The sequence below is a fragment of the Pseudorasbora parva genome, chromosome 25 (assembly GCF_024679245.1).
Source record: "Pseudorasbora parva isolate DD20220531a chromosome 25, ASM2467924v1, whole genome shotgun sequence".
NCBI classification, from domain to species: domain Eukaryota; kingdom Metazoa; phylum Chordata; class Actinopteri; order Cypriniformes; family Gobionidae; genus Pseudorasbora; species Pseudorasbora parva.
This window is the reverse complement of record NC_090196.1, coordinates 12,309,921-12,326,124: the sequence shown is the minus strand read 5'-3', so window position 1 is coordinate 12,326,124 and position 16,204 is coordinate 12,309,921. Positions and strand designations below refer to the sequence as shown.

Sequence of the window (16,204 nt, the reverse complement as noted above, 5' to 3'; positions counted from 1 at the left end):
CAATAACTCCTTAGGCTTAGACCTTTCTAATATTTTTAGTCATAGGCTGTCTGCATATTAATAGGTAACCCAGCAGTTTTTTACTAAAATAAATTTTCTGTAAAATAAAATAAAAAGTAAATAATCACATTTTAAATCGCAATCGCAATTTTAACCAGCAATTTTAACCACTGAACAAATACACCCTATGCCAAAGGAGCCTGTGTTTTGAGTCTGAATGAAGTAAAGTATACTGGATCATGAATCTTCTGAATGAACAAGGCCTGTTGGTTGTGAACCAGACCAATGGTGACTGAACAAAGAAGGACAAGTTGTTCATTCATCATGATCGTTTCATTCAGTAAGAAGAGAAAGAGTGGTGCAAGAATGATTCCAATTGATATTTTGATAATTTGTCCAATTTATATTTTTTAAAACTGATTATTAAATGATTTAGTTTATTTAAATTATTGTCCTTTTTGAAGGCTTGATAAAGTTCAGAATTGAGTTTTCAAGATAAAGGCCAAAATCCTGCTTTTTTGGCATTTGTGGAGAAAATGCTAATGTCTAATAATCTGATTGATAAAAACACATGCTAATGACTGTCTAAACAACTAAATGTCAAAATGTTGGCAATGTATACAGAGTGAAGTAATAGTAATTGATGCATCACTGACCTTGTTTTCTTCTGTTTATCTCCAGGCTTCTGGATTTTCCTGGTGTGGGATCCCCAAATTAAAGATCAGTAGGTAGGCTTTTTTTTCTTCCCCCACCCCCACCTAATAGCACGTCATTTGTATATCCGAATGTATCTATCCTTTCCAAAGTTATGTGGTTTTATCCTTCAGTTTGAGTACAGATCTTTTATCTTTTCTTTTTTTATCTTTTGGCTTGTTTGTGGTGATTTTTGAGCTGTTTGATATTGGATCATGGAAAAAATGCACAATTAGGTGTGAAAAAAAAGTTGCATTCTGATCATTCCTACATGTCCTTTAAGACCATCGACTTTCAAACTCTCGCATGCTTTTCCACTCTGCCTATATAAGTTTGGGCTAATTTCCTGCACCCCTCGGTTGCTTGTAATGCTGATTGGCAAATGTGTTCCAGAGCGGTTGGCGTCATCTTCAGTAAAGCCTCAGTGCTGATGATGTAAAGATTTGGCTGTAAGCTGTTATAAGCTTATGAGCCAGTCAGTCCCAATCAATTTACTCTCCTCTTCGTCCCGTTAAACCTCGACGCACAGAGGCCACAATGGCGTAATGCTGGCGGTTATGGTCTGGGTCGCGCAAGGAGAAAAACTTCTCAGTTTTTGTTTTGGCGGCAGTGTGACGCTGGGGTCACTGAGAGCTCATGGTTTTGTAAGGAGTTGCCCAAGTTAAAGGATGTGTAGTTTAAAGTCACAATATTTAGACTGATTACAAAGGAAAATAGCAGATGGCAGATGATATTTTTTGGCAGATGCTACTTGCACTAAGTTCAAATGCTATTTATTCTGTGCAAATAGCGATAGATGCTTTTCATGTATAAATAGTAATTTTATGCTATTTAGGTAACACTTTATGTCAAGGGTGACATAGTTACACTTTACTATATGTACTTACTATAGTTATAACAGTAAATTATGCATAATTATCAAACCCTTACCATAACTATACTAAGTGCATGTAATTAGGCCTGTCGCAATAGTCGATAAATTAATTAATCGCACGATAAAAAAATGAGTTTTTTTTTTCCCTCGTCTCTCTCGCTGACTGCGCGCACCTCATCCGTTTGGGGAGGTGTTTATACTCTGTGCGCAGACCGGGTGCAACGTGATGAGACGTCATTCTCGGCAAGCAGATTCGTCTGGAACTCGTGGCTCTTGGGTTGTGGAGCGACACGCAAAAAATTTGATGTTCACAACGGCAAGCGAAATGGGGTCTCGCGCACTCCGCGTCAACTTCATTTTTGCCGCGCGCACCCTTGCGCTCGAGCGAACGTGTCATGTATAAACGGGGCTTAAAGCTACACTGAAGTTTGATAAACATAAGTTAATTATTCAGTTCAATCTTTGTGTGCTAAAAGGGCACATAAGTTCCTCTAGAGATAGCAATACACATTCTCCTTTTTTGCCAAATAAATGAAAAGCATGTCATCAATGTCTTCTCTCTTGCAGTATCGAAATATCACTTTCCTCAGAGATGGTCAAGTTCAGTTTGTGCATGATTAGGCTATGATATAACAATTTTGTTTATACTGTATCCTAAATTGTGGATATCATATGCTGAAGTATTTCTGGGTTAAAAGGAAAAAAAAAAAAACAAGAACCGTACAGAACGGAAAACCGTGACCCTAAAACCTTGATAGGAACCGAACCGTGGCTTTTGTGAACTGTGCCGCCCCTAATATGAACCTAAAACACAATCATCCGTTGCAGTTTTCATCCATTTTATTTATTGTTTTTGGTACTTATTTAAATGCATTTTTTTAAACGGACTGAGAGTCCATGCTTTTATTGTTTTTGGTTGTTTTGTTCATTTATTGTGGTTATTTAAAATGTTTTAAAATGTTAACATTTTTAGTGTTAAATAGTCTTTAGAAATTAAAGTTTATTGATCTTTGAAAAGGTGTACCTGCATTTTTATGCCATTATCATTATTTTAGATGAAAATGGTCTCAGAACGACAATATTATCGTTTATCGCAATAATTTCTTGTCCAATTTATCGTCAAGCAAAAATTTGTTATCGTGACAGGCCTACATGTAATTAATATTACTCAGTACTTATTTGGGTTACATTTATTGTATGATATATGATGACGTGTAGTGGTGTAGTAGTGTGTCCCATACTTTATTTTATTTTATATTTTGATGCTCCTTTTGGGCTTTATGTTGTCTATATGTTAGACAGTCTATATTACAAGACTGTCTGCTTAATGTTATTGTGATGGTCCCCCAATCGACATTCTTCTGACTATAAGTAACAGCTCATTCTAACCTTACCAGTCTACTAAAACTACTAAGATTTCACGTCAGTGCAACTTTGCTTATAGTCAACAGAATGTGTTAAAGGAACCATCAAAATAAAGTGAAACCATACAATGTAACTATCACCTTAAAATAAATTATAACCAACTTAGTGCAATTAGTGGCAGATAATATTTGCACCTCAGTGTTTTGTTGTATATTTTAAAACAATATGCAATAAATATATTCAGTGTGCATGATCATATTTATTAAAATTATAAATGGATGATACCTTATTCGGACATAAGTTGTCATTGTCCCTGAAGTCCCCCTACACCTACCCTAAACACGTTATTCCCACTATTAAATACCTTTATTTAGGTATTTAGACCCCATCGGGTACCACTCATCTCCACTACAAATAGGAAAAAGAGGCTACAATTTGCTCATCAAAATTGGACAGTTGAAGACTGGAAAAATGTTGCCTGGTCTCGATTTCTGTTGAGACATTCAGATGGTAGAGTCAGAATTTGGTTTAAACAGAATGAGAACATGGATCCATCATGCCTTGTTACCACTGTGCAGGCTGGTGGTGGTGGTGTAATGGTGTGGGGGATGTTTTCTTGGCACACTTTAGGCTCCTTAGTGCCAACTGGGCATCGTTAAATGCCACAGCCTACCTGAGTTTCTTCAGATTGTTTCTGAACATGTCCATCCATTTATGATCACCATATATATATATATATATATATATATATATATATATATATATACACACACACACACACACACACACACACACACACACACACACACACACACACACACACACACACACACACACACACACATACACACACACAATTAACAAAAATACACAGCCTACACAGTGCTTTCATTTCAGGAAGAATTCTAGTAATCAAATGTAAAATAACACTGCATAGTTTATCATAAATAGCCAAAATAATGCTTATTAAAGCTGAAGTTATTCATTCAAGAGCTGTGAGTGATTTTCTCTTTGCATTTGGTTGTTTAATTCGCAGTAATTCGTCAGCGTGTTTATTTACACCGCTGCCTCTTTAAGACAGATGTACAGATCTATAGGCGACTGATTATAGGCAGATGCACTACATTTTCTCCCGACTATATCCATAATAACGACGTCCATTTTAGACACAAACTGTGTTGTGTTTAAGAGACTCTCCAAGCCGGTCATTTTGACATAGATTTTTGTGTACATTTGATCGTTTAGAGTGTGAAACCGAAAGTGTAATTTGCTCGTCTCGCTGCGGCTGTTTCGGAGCACGCGCCGATTTGGGAACAATCTCTTGCGCATATTTTTGTGCTTTTAATCGCTCTTTTTACTATTAAACGCGTCCCAAATTTTACCAACAGTAGCTAGACTGTATTTTACAACAATCACTGATCGTGCTGATTCTGTCATTGTGTTTGAGTTTTATGGAAAAATGACAGCGTAGGCTACTGCTGCAAAGGGATTTAAGTTGCGCTAGACATAAATATTATTATTATAATCTTTGGAAGCCAAAATCTAAAATAAAATCAGACTATTACAGATCTAAAGTATAACCAGGCTATGTTTGAATGTTTAGGTCTGTCCTCGGCTGTCGTTTGCTCTCTCTCTCTCTCTCTCTCTCTCTCTCTCTCTCTCTCTCTCTCTCTCTCTCTCTCTCTCTCTCTCTCTCTCTCTCTCTCTCTCTCTCTCTCTCTCTCTCTCTCTAAAAATGTATTTATTTCACTAATTCCATTCAAAAAGTTCTACATGTATATTATATTAATTTATTACACACAGACTGATATATTTCAATGTATCATAATATATTCAAAAGTTTTATTTCTTTTCAATTTGATGATTATAACTGACAACTAAGGAAACCCCCAATTTAGTATCTCAGAAAATCTGAATATTGTGAAAAGGTTCAATATTAAAGACACCTGGTGCCATACTTTAATCAGCTAATCAACTCAGAACACCTGCAAAGGCCTTTAAATGGTCTCTCAATCTAATGCTGGGTCCCAATTTGCCTCCTTATACTACGTCCTAAAAGTATGTACTCTTTTTGTGAAGAAAAAGTATATACTTTTGAGTGTGTAGCAGAAAAGTATGCAAGCTTCGGGACATACTACTTCACCATCTTTAACGGACTCTGTTGCTTAGTTACGAGCATCCCGTCACCGTTTAACTGCCCTGTCAATCATCGTCAGATTCGTCACAGTTCAAATCCTCCACATTCAGATTAATCTCCTACCGTATCGGAGAGAAATGTAGCCGCTCGTTGATTTGCCATGTGTGGGTCTTTAATGCAGAGACTCTCCTTGTGTGTACATAAGCTTTAAGCATGTTGAGCTAAAACATGTAAAGAATAACAATGACACAAAACGTCAACCATGACTGATTAGTATACAGAAAAATAAATGAGAGCCTGTAATATACACCATGTTATTTCTATCAAACTGTTTTCCGATTGGGAAAGATGTGATGAAAGAAAAAATCAATGTATCCTGTGTGAAGGAAGAGTTAGACAAATACAGAGAAAGAGAAATCAAGAGAGACAGAGTGATGTACAAATTAGTTAAGACAAAATAAACCAACATAGCAGATGGGTAGACAAAAATAAATTTGACTACCCGGAGTCAGCACAAAAGAAACATACTTCTTTCCACAAATACACAGAGAAAAGACAAATAATTGAATGTTCTTACAAAGTGTAAGCATGTTAGAACATCCAAATTTTCCCTTATGTGAATGATGTACGATTTCAGCACTAGGAGAAAAGAAAGCAAAAGGATTACTTTGAGTTATTTGTCTTTCAGCAGAAGCTTTTATCTAAAGAAACTTACTGGGGGAACGTCAGGTTAAACACTGCTCAAAGGTGTAATGAGGACAGGATCAGTCAATCTCACAAAGAAATGTCTGTGTCATGTTTCCCCCTAAAATCAGGGGGGGGGGGAATGTGAAATAGCGATGCGATTAATTTAAAAAAAATTTTTTTTATCCATTTGACATGTTTTATGGGTCCTGCACACTGTGCGATTTTTCAAAATCCTTTGCGAATGTCCCTTGTCAGACTGTATGAACATGATCCCCCGATGTAAGCCATGTCACACTGTAAGATCCCAGTTGGCATTAATGTCAGACTGCACGATATGAAGGCGCGCTAAAAACGGACGCGAGTAAGAAAACTCGTCCTGAGTTTTATATCACCAATGAATGACGCGTTCGGTGACAGTGAGCTGCATTACACGCTGGACTGAAATGACGGCTACAAAGAAATCTCTAGCTCTCGTTTTGGTCATAGTTTGTCTTGAAAAACGGAGATATTTGACTGTCGTTGTAGGAGAAGTCACACTACAGGATTGTATGCCAAATCTTCTGACACTGCCAGAATTTCATCTGAGGTAAAATTTAATCGCAGCGCTCATTAATCGGGTGCCGGTGAACATGTTAACAAGCTCTAATGACCAAAGACGTCAGATTTTAGCCTAGGATCTGAGGAATCTTTTAGGATTTGCTAAATTTGTCTCAGACGGCCAAATCGTGGCCAAAATCGCACAGTTTGCACCGGCTTAAGTCATAAAAATACATGACCTTATATTTTTAGGGAGAATTTGCTAGGGAGGAGAATCATACGTTTTTGATTGTAGTTCTGACTACTCTTGACGATTTTGGTTCCTTGACCTTTCATTGGCGATTCTTCATATTGTCAGCCAGTCTGTATTCATACTCGTTTGAGCATTAAGTACAGCGTAATACAGTAAATTGTATGGTATATGTAAGGGTTGGGACGAGATCTTGTGCCACAAGATCTTGAGAGACTAAACTGTCATGAGATTCCTCATTGAGCTGAAAATCTGTCTTGTGTCTTATGTCATGATGGAGTGTGAGGGGGAAGTTAGGATAGAATATGCCAATGCTATGTTCAGGTGGCTAACAGTTGCTTCAATTCCATCAGCTCATCTACAGTAGAACGAGCTGTGCAAGTCGTGTGCAGCACTGTTATGAGTGCATGTTACATGTTAGTGGACTAGACCGTGCCGGAGGATTCGTTGCTCAACAAAAGCACCAGACTTACATTTTTGAATGCACGTTCAGCACCACTGCTCTCTATTAACAGAGTACACACGGTCGTGAAAGTGAAAGTAAACAGGAATGCACATTTAAATGCGATTTCAATAAATCACTGCTGTTTGAAAGTGGCATGCGAATACCTCCCAATATGAAAGCTATATCTAGGTGTAATAATCTCTTAGCTCTGTGAAGAAAGATTTGGTCTCTATTTGCACTTTGAATATTGAGTAGCCTACTTTAATTATGGTTATAGTTTCCACTTAATATCTATGATCAATTTGTGGGAAGGAGTTCAGTTAAGAGGTCAAAATAACCTCATGTGGAGTTTTAAGGTCTGGAGAGACAATCATACAGGAGAGATGCCAGTCAGTTGAGTTTTTGGCAAAACCTTTACTGTGCTTGTTGTCTTTTACTGCATACTCGTAATGAATATCACTTCAGTTCTACTTTCTAAGATGCAATTTTTTTTTTCCTAATCATATATTTCATCATTGAGGATATTTTAAAAATAATATTTAAAAATCTTGTCTCATCTCGTCGTGAACCTAAACTTGTGTCTTGTCTCGTGAGACCAGTATCTGGTCACACCTCGAGTATATGTTTTTAATTCAGTAAAAAGATTCACTCATTCAGTAATTGAATTACACTGGTTGTGTTTGATTCACTATAATGATTCAGTTCATAAGATTCCAATAGTTGGGCAATTGGACTACTCTACTTGTTTCTCTTAAAAATAAACCACTCAAAATATGTATTTGCTAGGACTACACTGGTTATGCTGTATGTGTTTGATTCACTAATAAGAACCTGTTTATAAGATTAATTTGTTCAAGATTCTGACTACAAGGGTTGCACTGTTTCTGATTCACTAAAGCAAACTGACTCAAAATACGAATTCCTACACTGGTTGTACTCAGTGCTCCATGCGTTTAATTTACTCTAAAAAGAATCAACTCCTCAGGATCTGACGGTATCTGACTACAATCAATGTTCTGTATGTTTTTGATTCACTAAAAAGAACCGGCTCATAAAATTCATTTGTTCTGCAATCTGACTACAATGGCTGCAGCTGTATGTTTTTGAGTCACTGAAAAAAGAACTGGCTCAAACAATGAATCATACGGGAGTTGGACTTGGCCTGAAGAACCAGTTTTCAGTTCCTAACCCTGATTCTGATTCAAGAAAATATAGAGATCCTGGCAGTAGGCTACTGAGCATTGGTGTGGGTGGTATTTTGGATGTTTTGGATGAGATTCACCCAGATCATTTCAGTATCTGCCATCTTTAAGTTGCCAGCCCAGGTTTAAACCAGAACCAATTACACAGTGAAGTGGAGAAATGCGTGAAAGTGCAAGAGATTAAGAGTGTAAGCAGTGCAGGATGTGTCCTAAGCTGTAGACTGAAGAGCATGCCTTGTCTGAGTGCTCTTGAGGCTGGAAGCTCAGGATTTGTGTGGAAACTGGGATAGCGTCCATCGTGCAGATCCACATGATCCCTGCCAGAGCAATCAGATATCAGAGCTCGCACCAAAGTGCTACATTCCCCTCGTGCACTCAACAGGCTGGGATTCGCACAGATTCGGCCTGTCCTTTGAGCCAGAGTCCTGAAAAATCAAGGGATATAAGTCCCCTTGTTTTCAGGAGCAGTTGCCAGATATTGTGTTTCGGTAAGAGCTTACAGGGAAAGTAAAGACATATGAAGCAAATCGCATTAGATTCTATCAGTATCAACTCCAGTGATGGACATAATGCTGATGCATTCCGATATAAATACATGTTTCCGCTACTTTTGAAACCTCAGGTTCCTTTCGCAGGGAAATGCAATGCTTCCTTTCCAACAATGAAATCACATTTAATTTTTCTTTCACATCAAATGATGTTGAAAACAAAGAGTACCAAATTGAGCAAGACTTGCCTTTTTCGTCTTATGAATAACTTACTATTATTATGAATTACTTACTAGATTACTATTTAAAAAAAAGTAAAAAACCACCTACTGAGATTTTCACGTGCAACCATCTCTAGGGTTTGCAGATTATGGTCAGAATAAGATCAAATATCCAGTGACTGGCAGTTATGTGGGTGAAAGTGCCTTGTTGATGCCAGAAGTCAGAGGAGAATGGCCAGACTGGTTCAGCTGACAAAAAGACAACAGTAACTCAAATAAGCACCGAATTCTGTAGAAAAACGTCTTTGAATGCACAACATGTCCAACCTTGAAGCAGATGGGCTTCAGCAGCAGAAAACACAGCAGCGATACTCTTGTCAGCTAAGAACAGGAAACCGAAATTGGACAACAGATAATTGAAAAAACGTTGCCTAGTCTAAGGAGTTTTAATTTCTGCTGTGATATTCAGATGGTAGGGACAGAATTTGACATAAACATCATTAAAGAATAGATCCATTCTGCCTTGTGTCGGTTCAGGCTGCCAGTGGTGTTATGGTGTGTTTGCTATTTTCATACACTTTGGAACCCTTAGTACCGGTATCACTGGTGGGGGCTTTTAAATCACTAATTCTAAACTGAAGTAAAATGTGCATGGATGCTTGGGCTTTCACAACAGTACGGAGCAAATCAAGTGCTTTCAATGAATTCCTATAGAAGTTAAGTTTCCATAGGCAAGAACTGAATATGTGCCATCAATGACAGTGCGACGGTGAATGAATTACTTTTGGGTTAGAATTAGTGCCAATTCGGGGGCGGGTTGCCTAAATTATGGGTTCATTAGCCCATTTTTCTTAATGAAAAACGCAACAAAACAATGACAAACTCACTTAAATAGACAATTTTACATTTTGCTTTAAAGCCAAATCTTGTGATGACTAACTCTTGTGATGCACAAAATCTTTCTACTGATGCTTGTCTGTGCTGCGACTCTTGTTCGACTCGCACAGTGTTAAGCAGACACGAAACATTTTTAATTGTAGTGTGTGTTCACTTGAACACCGGTAACACCTGCAACACACTATCGCAGCAAGCCTAGTTGGCATGATATAAAATATGCATTAAGTTATTTTTTATAACTAACTCTCCATCACGTCCATGTACACTATATGGCCAAAAGTATTTGGACACCTCTCCAAATCATTAAAATCAGGTGTTCCAATCACTTCAATGGCCACAAGTGTATAAAATCAAGCACCCAGGCATGCAGACACTTCTACAAACATTTGTAAAAGAATGGGTCGCTCTCAGAAGCTCAGTGAAGTGTGGTACCGTGATAAGTTGCTGTTGTTCCCAATTGCTTCCACTTTGTTATAATATCACTAACAGTTGACCGTGGACTATTTAGTAGTGAGGAAATTTCACGAATGGACTTATTGCAGAGGTGGCAGCCTCAAAGAGGTAGGCCACGTAAAATCACAGAGCGGGGTCATTACATGCTGAGGCACACAGTGCGCAGAAGTCGCCAACTTTCTGCAGAGTCAATTGCTAAAGACCATCCAAACTTTATGTGGCCTTCAGATAGAACACCTTTGTTATGAATTACAGTGAGCCAGGCCTTCTCGTCCAACATCAGTGCCTGCCCTCACAAATGCACTTCTAAAGAATAAACACACTCTTAAACCTTGTGGAAAGCCTTCCCAGAAGAGTTAAAGCTGTTATAGCTGCAAATGATGTGCCAACTTCATATTAAACTCTACAGATTAAGAATGGATGTCATTAAAGTGCATGTGCATGTAAAGGCATACGTCCCAAAACTTTTGGCAATATAGTATATGTCAAAGTATTTTATATTGTTGCAATAGTGTTCGGTTTATTTTAAAGTAGAAAAATATATATATTTTTTCTCTCTCTTAATTTGACTTGAATTTTATTTCTTCTCATAACTTAAATGCCTGTCCCATATATCCAGATGTCCACAGCAGGCTGACATCCTGCTGTAGGTACACCACTATGCCTTTAACCATTTTTGAACTGCATTCCTCTTAAGATTCTCCTCCCATAATTTGAAAATTCAAAGTCCAAGCAAGTTATGAATATTGTTGCATTATCGTTTGAATCTCACATGAGAGTTAAATGAGCAAGTCACAGTCTATTTAGGCAAGCTCTTTGAGTTGAACATTGTTTGGTTTGTGTCGACGGTGCAGGCAGGAAAACACCCCCAGGCTTGGCGTAGTCGGTAGCAGAGCTGGTAAACCCATTTAGGCTTTAAAGTTTCATTGTTTATGTTTCCAGAAGAAAGAAAAGACTCCTCAGTGGTCAGCCACAGTGACGGACATTGAAGATTTTTGCTAGTCGATTGTGGACTGCTGCACTCATCCTAACCCGTTCCCCCAAATCACATTCATCCAGCTTCTGTGGATGCTTATTTCATCTGATTCCTGTGTGGAAACAGCTCTTGAACATCCCTGTGGTGACTTGATATATCTCTTAAACTTCTGTTCCTGCTGGGTAATGTGCATATACATCTGTTTATAATGCATTTGCCCTATTGATGGGTATTTTGAACTCGTTTATTAGCTTGCTAGCTGACACATTTATGTATAGGATCTGATATTTTAATCTTTTCTAAACTAGTGGTTCCTCTATTACTGGCCAGAGGTCTAGACATTTACATAAGATATATTAGCTTGGTCTAAAAACCTATTGAGCTTCCTATCAAGGCATCATAAGTACACTGCTGAACCAAAGACTTTCCAAAAGCTAGACATCAACATTATGCCTTTTTAAGCCTCATATGGTCAAATTCAAGGCAACATCTCATATATCTTTTGTGGAGATAGCAATCCCAGAATGCATTGCAATGAAGTGAGTTTAGAGAAATGTGACTAAATATTTCATTTGGAAATATTTGGAAAAATATATAATATCAGCGCAGTGCGCTGACAACAACTACACGGGCAATCGCACTCGCACATACAACCAAATCGGCATCCATTTCGTCTCACAGACTAGCTGTCATAAAAAGGTGCTTTTTTGTGTTGTGTTTTGGTCCAAGTGGCAAGTTAATGTGATTGGCTGTTGTCACTATGACGATCGCATCAGCACCCAGCTTCAGCCACGCCCTCCGTCAAGCGTTAACGCCTACGCCCCGTGTGAATGCGGCGTAAGGCTTGTGCGTGTGTGTGTGTGTATTAGTAATGCATGGTTCATGGTTATATCCACCGATTGGACGGGCCAAGTAATACAAAAAATAACATTCCAATTAAATGCAGGTGGATGAGAGATAAATCATTGGGTTTGTTTGATAAAGACATTTTGCAAGTTGGGCGAATCTTTCCGGTTGCCGTTTCCCCACATGCTTTCAAAACAATCCCTCACATGTACTCACAGGGGAGCCGAAGCTCATTGCGAAGCGCAAACAGGGACAAAACTTGTCCCACACATATTTTTTAAAACTTTCTTCATGTTTCAGATTTAACTGTGTCTTAAGCAAGACAGAAAGCAGATACAGTGGCCTTCAATGTAATTCTTAAAAAGTGAAAGGCACCAGACAAGGGTAAAGGAGCATTTAAAAAAGTATGCTGGCAACATATCTGTAACCAAGTCCATGGAAGGTGAGTTAAAGTTGAAAACGCAAAAAAAAAAAAAATCAAACAAACCTAGAGTATAAATGAGAGGACACTTGAACTTGAGATTTGCTATATAGTTCATACGGCTTGATGTAAGTGTACTGGATGAATCCAAGTAAGGTTGGATATACATAAAGTAGTTGTATCATTTGTATCATAATTATTAATTTGTTAATTCTGAATGTTTTAATTCTGATGTTTTATTCAATTTAAAACAATTTGGTGTCTAATTACTGTTTGCTAATGTGCATCTCTGACATGTTTAAGTGATGAATATAAATGACAGGGTTAAAAGAAGTAGTAGTTACTAGCAAAAGCTAACCGGACCATGTTAACCAGGAAAACGTTGTCCCCTTGCTCCTATTTTCAACACCTTCGCTCCAAACAATGGCTTCATTTAGCTATTTTCCCCACAGAAAATTCCCAATGGAAAAAAGTTAAACCCTGTTTTACTCAGAAATCTGTCCGATTACGGAAGTCAATTGGGATGCTGAAGTTTCTCAATTTGAGTTGAGTTTTATGGCCTCACACAGTAAATGTTAGGGTTTGTAGCAGGCATGCTTATTCTAGAAGTGTGTAAAAGGGTCACTTAGCGCACTCTGCATCAAATTGTGGCTCATGTTGACACAGAGTTGGGTCCATTTCAACAAGTTATACGATATGCTAAGCAGATTTACAATGGGTAAACAAACACATTTGCTGAAACTGTGTGCTGTATAGACATGCACATTAATTTTTAGCAATACTCAATTCCCTCAGCCCGAAACTAAAAATACAAGCTGTGTGGTGGGAACTCTCTGGTGTGCAAGTCTGCAGGCTGACATATGGGGCGCATGCACATCTATTGGCAACTGGGGTGCAATTGCGGCCCGCTCGAGTTTGAGTAACAGACACAGGCTGCTAGCTTGTACGGGTGGGTTATTGGGGGCTATATGCTGAGTGTTCGTCGTATAAAGTTGCCTGGGATTATCACAGGATTGGAAGGTGCGATGTTGTTAATATGCCCTAATGGGCCATGTCTTCGGTTTGGGTCAAAACCTGATACGTCCACACTTAAAATGGAGAAACTACACAGGCCAGTCAGTGGAAAAGCCACAAAAGTGAAGGGAACTCTGGCAAATTTCAGAGGCTGTGGAAAAATGCCTGCCCCCGTTCCTATAGGCCAAGTTTTGATTCATCAGTGGAGAACTAGTTTTTCATTGTGTATATTACGCGGTTGCATTAAATGACATCAGCGCTCAATGCTGTCAGCTTCATTGAACCGCTCTAATGTATCGTCTGTTTGTTCAGCTGCTTTGCATGTGTCCTTTTGGATGGACTTATTGGGTTAGGGACGGACGTCGCTACTGAAGCGTCAAATTGGGCCTAATGCATGCTTGAGGCTTCTGGGAAAATTGCATCTCGGATTAAACATCTTTAAATCTGGATTACATAGTTTAATGGATGGCAGTCTGGGAGTTTGATGGTTTGCTAAAGAAGAAGGGTGGGATTTTTGTACCACTAGTGGCACCAAACAGAATTTGCAAATTATGCACTTTTAAATTCAAACAAAGCATATTACTATTCACTTAGGCCGCATGTCCACAAATTTAGCCAGCTGAAAACACCTTGCTGTGAGCGATTGAGAGCGTTTTGGCAGTGCAGTGTTTTTTGTTTTTTTCAGTTGAGACGCTTTGCTTGCTCTGATACGGAATGTCCACGGAAGTGTTACTAGCATCTCATTTCACAGATAGTTTGTTTCTGTATTAATTCTATCTAAAAATGCCAATACAATGCAAAATATTTGGCTCTTGTTTTAAATTCTTTTGTTCCGTTATTTTTGGGGTTGGGTACCGAAGCCCGGTGCCAATATAGCACAGAACGCAGAACGCAGATTTTGGTTCCTCATTTTTCTTTGGCTGGTGCTGAGCCAGAGACACACGCACTCAGCGCTTGTCACATATTGTGTTTTTAACCACATCATGTTTATTTTAATAACATAAACATTAATACAAAACACATTCACTTACACATATTGAAAGTCAGAATATCAGATACCTCATGACATAGGTAACAATTTAGTGAATATATGTAAGGGATAATCTACGGCTAGCCATGCATTAAGTAAGGGATAATGTACACCCAGCCGGTTGTTATCGCAGAATAAACCCTGACAGAGTGATCAGGACCCCGACGCGAAGCTAATAATCTTATTAGTTTTAGAAAATAAAAAAAGGTAATTTATCTGCCATTTTTTTTATTTTTGCTGTATCTAAAACGTACCGAACCGAACCGTGACACCAGTGTATCGTATCGAACCGAACCGTGAATTTTGTGAACCGTTACACCCCTAATATATATATATATATATATATATATTTTTTTTTTAAATAAACCGATACAGCTGTGCTGTCATACAGCACGATTGTGGCTGCTGTTTTTCATGTGAGAAGCACGACGCATTGCCATGGAAACAATAAGGCAATGCGTTCTAAAATATTTAGCCAGAGAATATGGTCATATTATTGAAAAATAATGCTGAACTGAAGCTGGTTTGTAGCAGACCAAGAATACAGACTACTTTGCTGTCATTGGTCCTGTAATATCAGTAGTTGTATGTAATATGCTGTAGTTGGGTTAGGTGGCTTTAGATTTTACTGTGAATTTAAGTAAATTGTGTTTTGTATCTATTTATATATTTAAGCGGGGGGGGGGGGGGAGCTGTTTCATGCATACTGAGCTTTTTACACTGTTAAAGACTTGGATTCCCATCCTAAACATAGACAAAGTTTCAAAAACTAATGTTGGACGTTTGATGGAGTATTTCTGTGTTAAAATACTCCTTCCGGTTTCTCACAAGTTTCGGAGAGTTTTTTTCGAGTATGGGTCAACTTGACATGAACAGAGCGGAAGGTCCTTGTATGGGCCGTATGGGCTCTTCTCCCGGTAGGGCGCGCGTGGGTGACTAGAGCGAGAGAGGAAATGCACGCCCAATAAACACTCGCTCAGCTGCAGATCCAGTCATCCGTGAACACGTCTGATGCGCCCTATGGTTGCGCCGCGCTCCACTTTATTCCTATGGGTGACGTCAAGCGACTTCAACGCTTCAGCACAGCATTCCGGGAAGGCAGCGCTGCATTTGAACCGATTTGAAATGACGGGAAGCTTCACAACATCGCTTTAGTCGCGTCGCAAAGTGGATCTCCACCGTTCACTGCTGTCAGAACTTTACCAAATCATACCAAAGAAGTGTGTTTTTGACGGAGCGGTCCCAGCGATAAAGGTTCAGTCCTGCTTTGGAAGCAGCCGGTGAGTAAAACTGCTTCAAAGGTCTGTGCTGTTGGCTATTGTCACGTGAGTAAACATCAGTAAACGACACGATCGCGTGCTTCGTCATTCCAATGCACGGACCAATGAGATCATCTATGTATAACGTTACACCAGTCTGACGTGCAAAACCGTTTTGCTTGCTACTGCTAAGGTTTAGTCGCATACAATGGTCCATAAACCGAATCATGTCCTCATAAACTGAGAGTAAAGACACACAAATGTTGACAGGTCACTAAATACAGTACAAACCACAGAGACGGACGTCCTGCTGTTGCTGTTTCTCCTGTTCAATTTATTTCAGCCTCCGAATGATTCTGGATCATTTATCTATTAGCTGAGCTCGATAGCCATGAGTTTCTCCACGCTT

At 38.7% G+C, this 16,204-nt stretch overlaps 1 protein-coding gene across 4 annotated transcripts in view; it reads left to right on the top strand.

Annotated features, from left to right (window-relative positions):
- LOC137064956 (zinc finger protein 469) overlaps positions 1 to 16,204 on the top strand; it is a 419,911-nt gene that overhangs the window by 140,908 nt on the left and 262,799 nt on the right. For all 4 annotated transcript variants that reach the window (XR_010901582.1, XM_067436517.1, XM_067436516.1 and 1 more), the window contains one exon: positions 682 to 728. The gene's annotated coding sequence lies outside the window, so the exon portion shown is untranslated. The remainder of the gene's footprint in view (positions 1 to 681; positions 729 to 16,204) is intronic.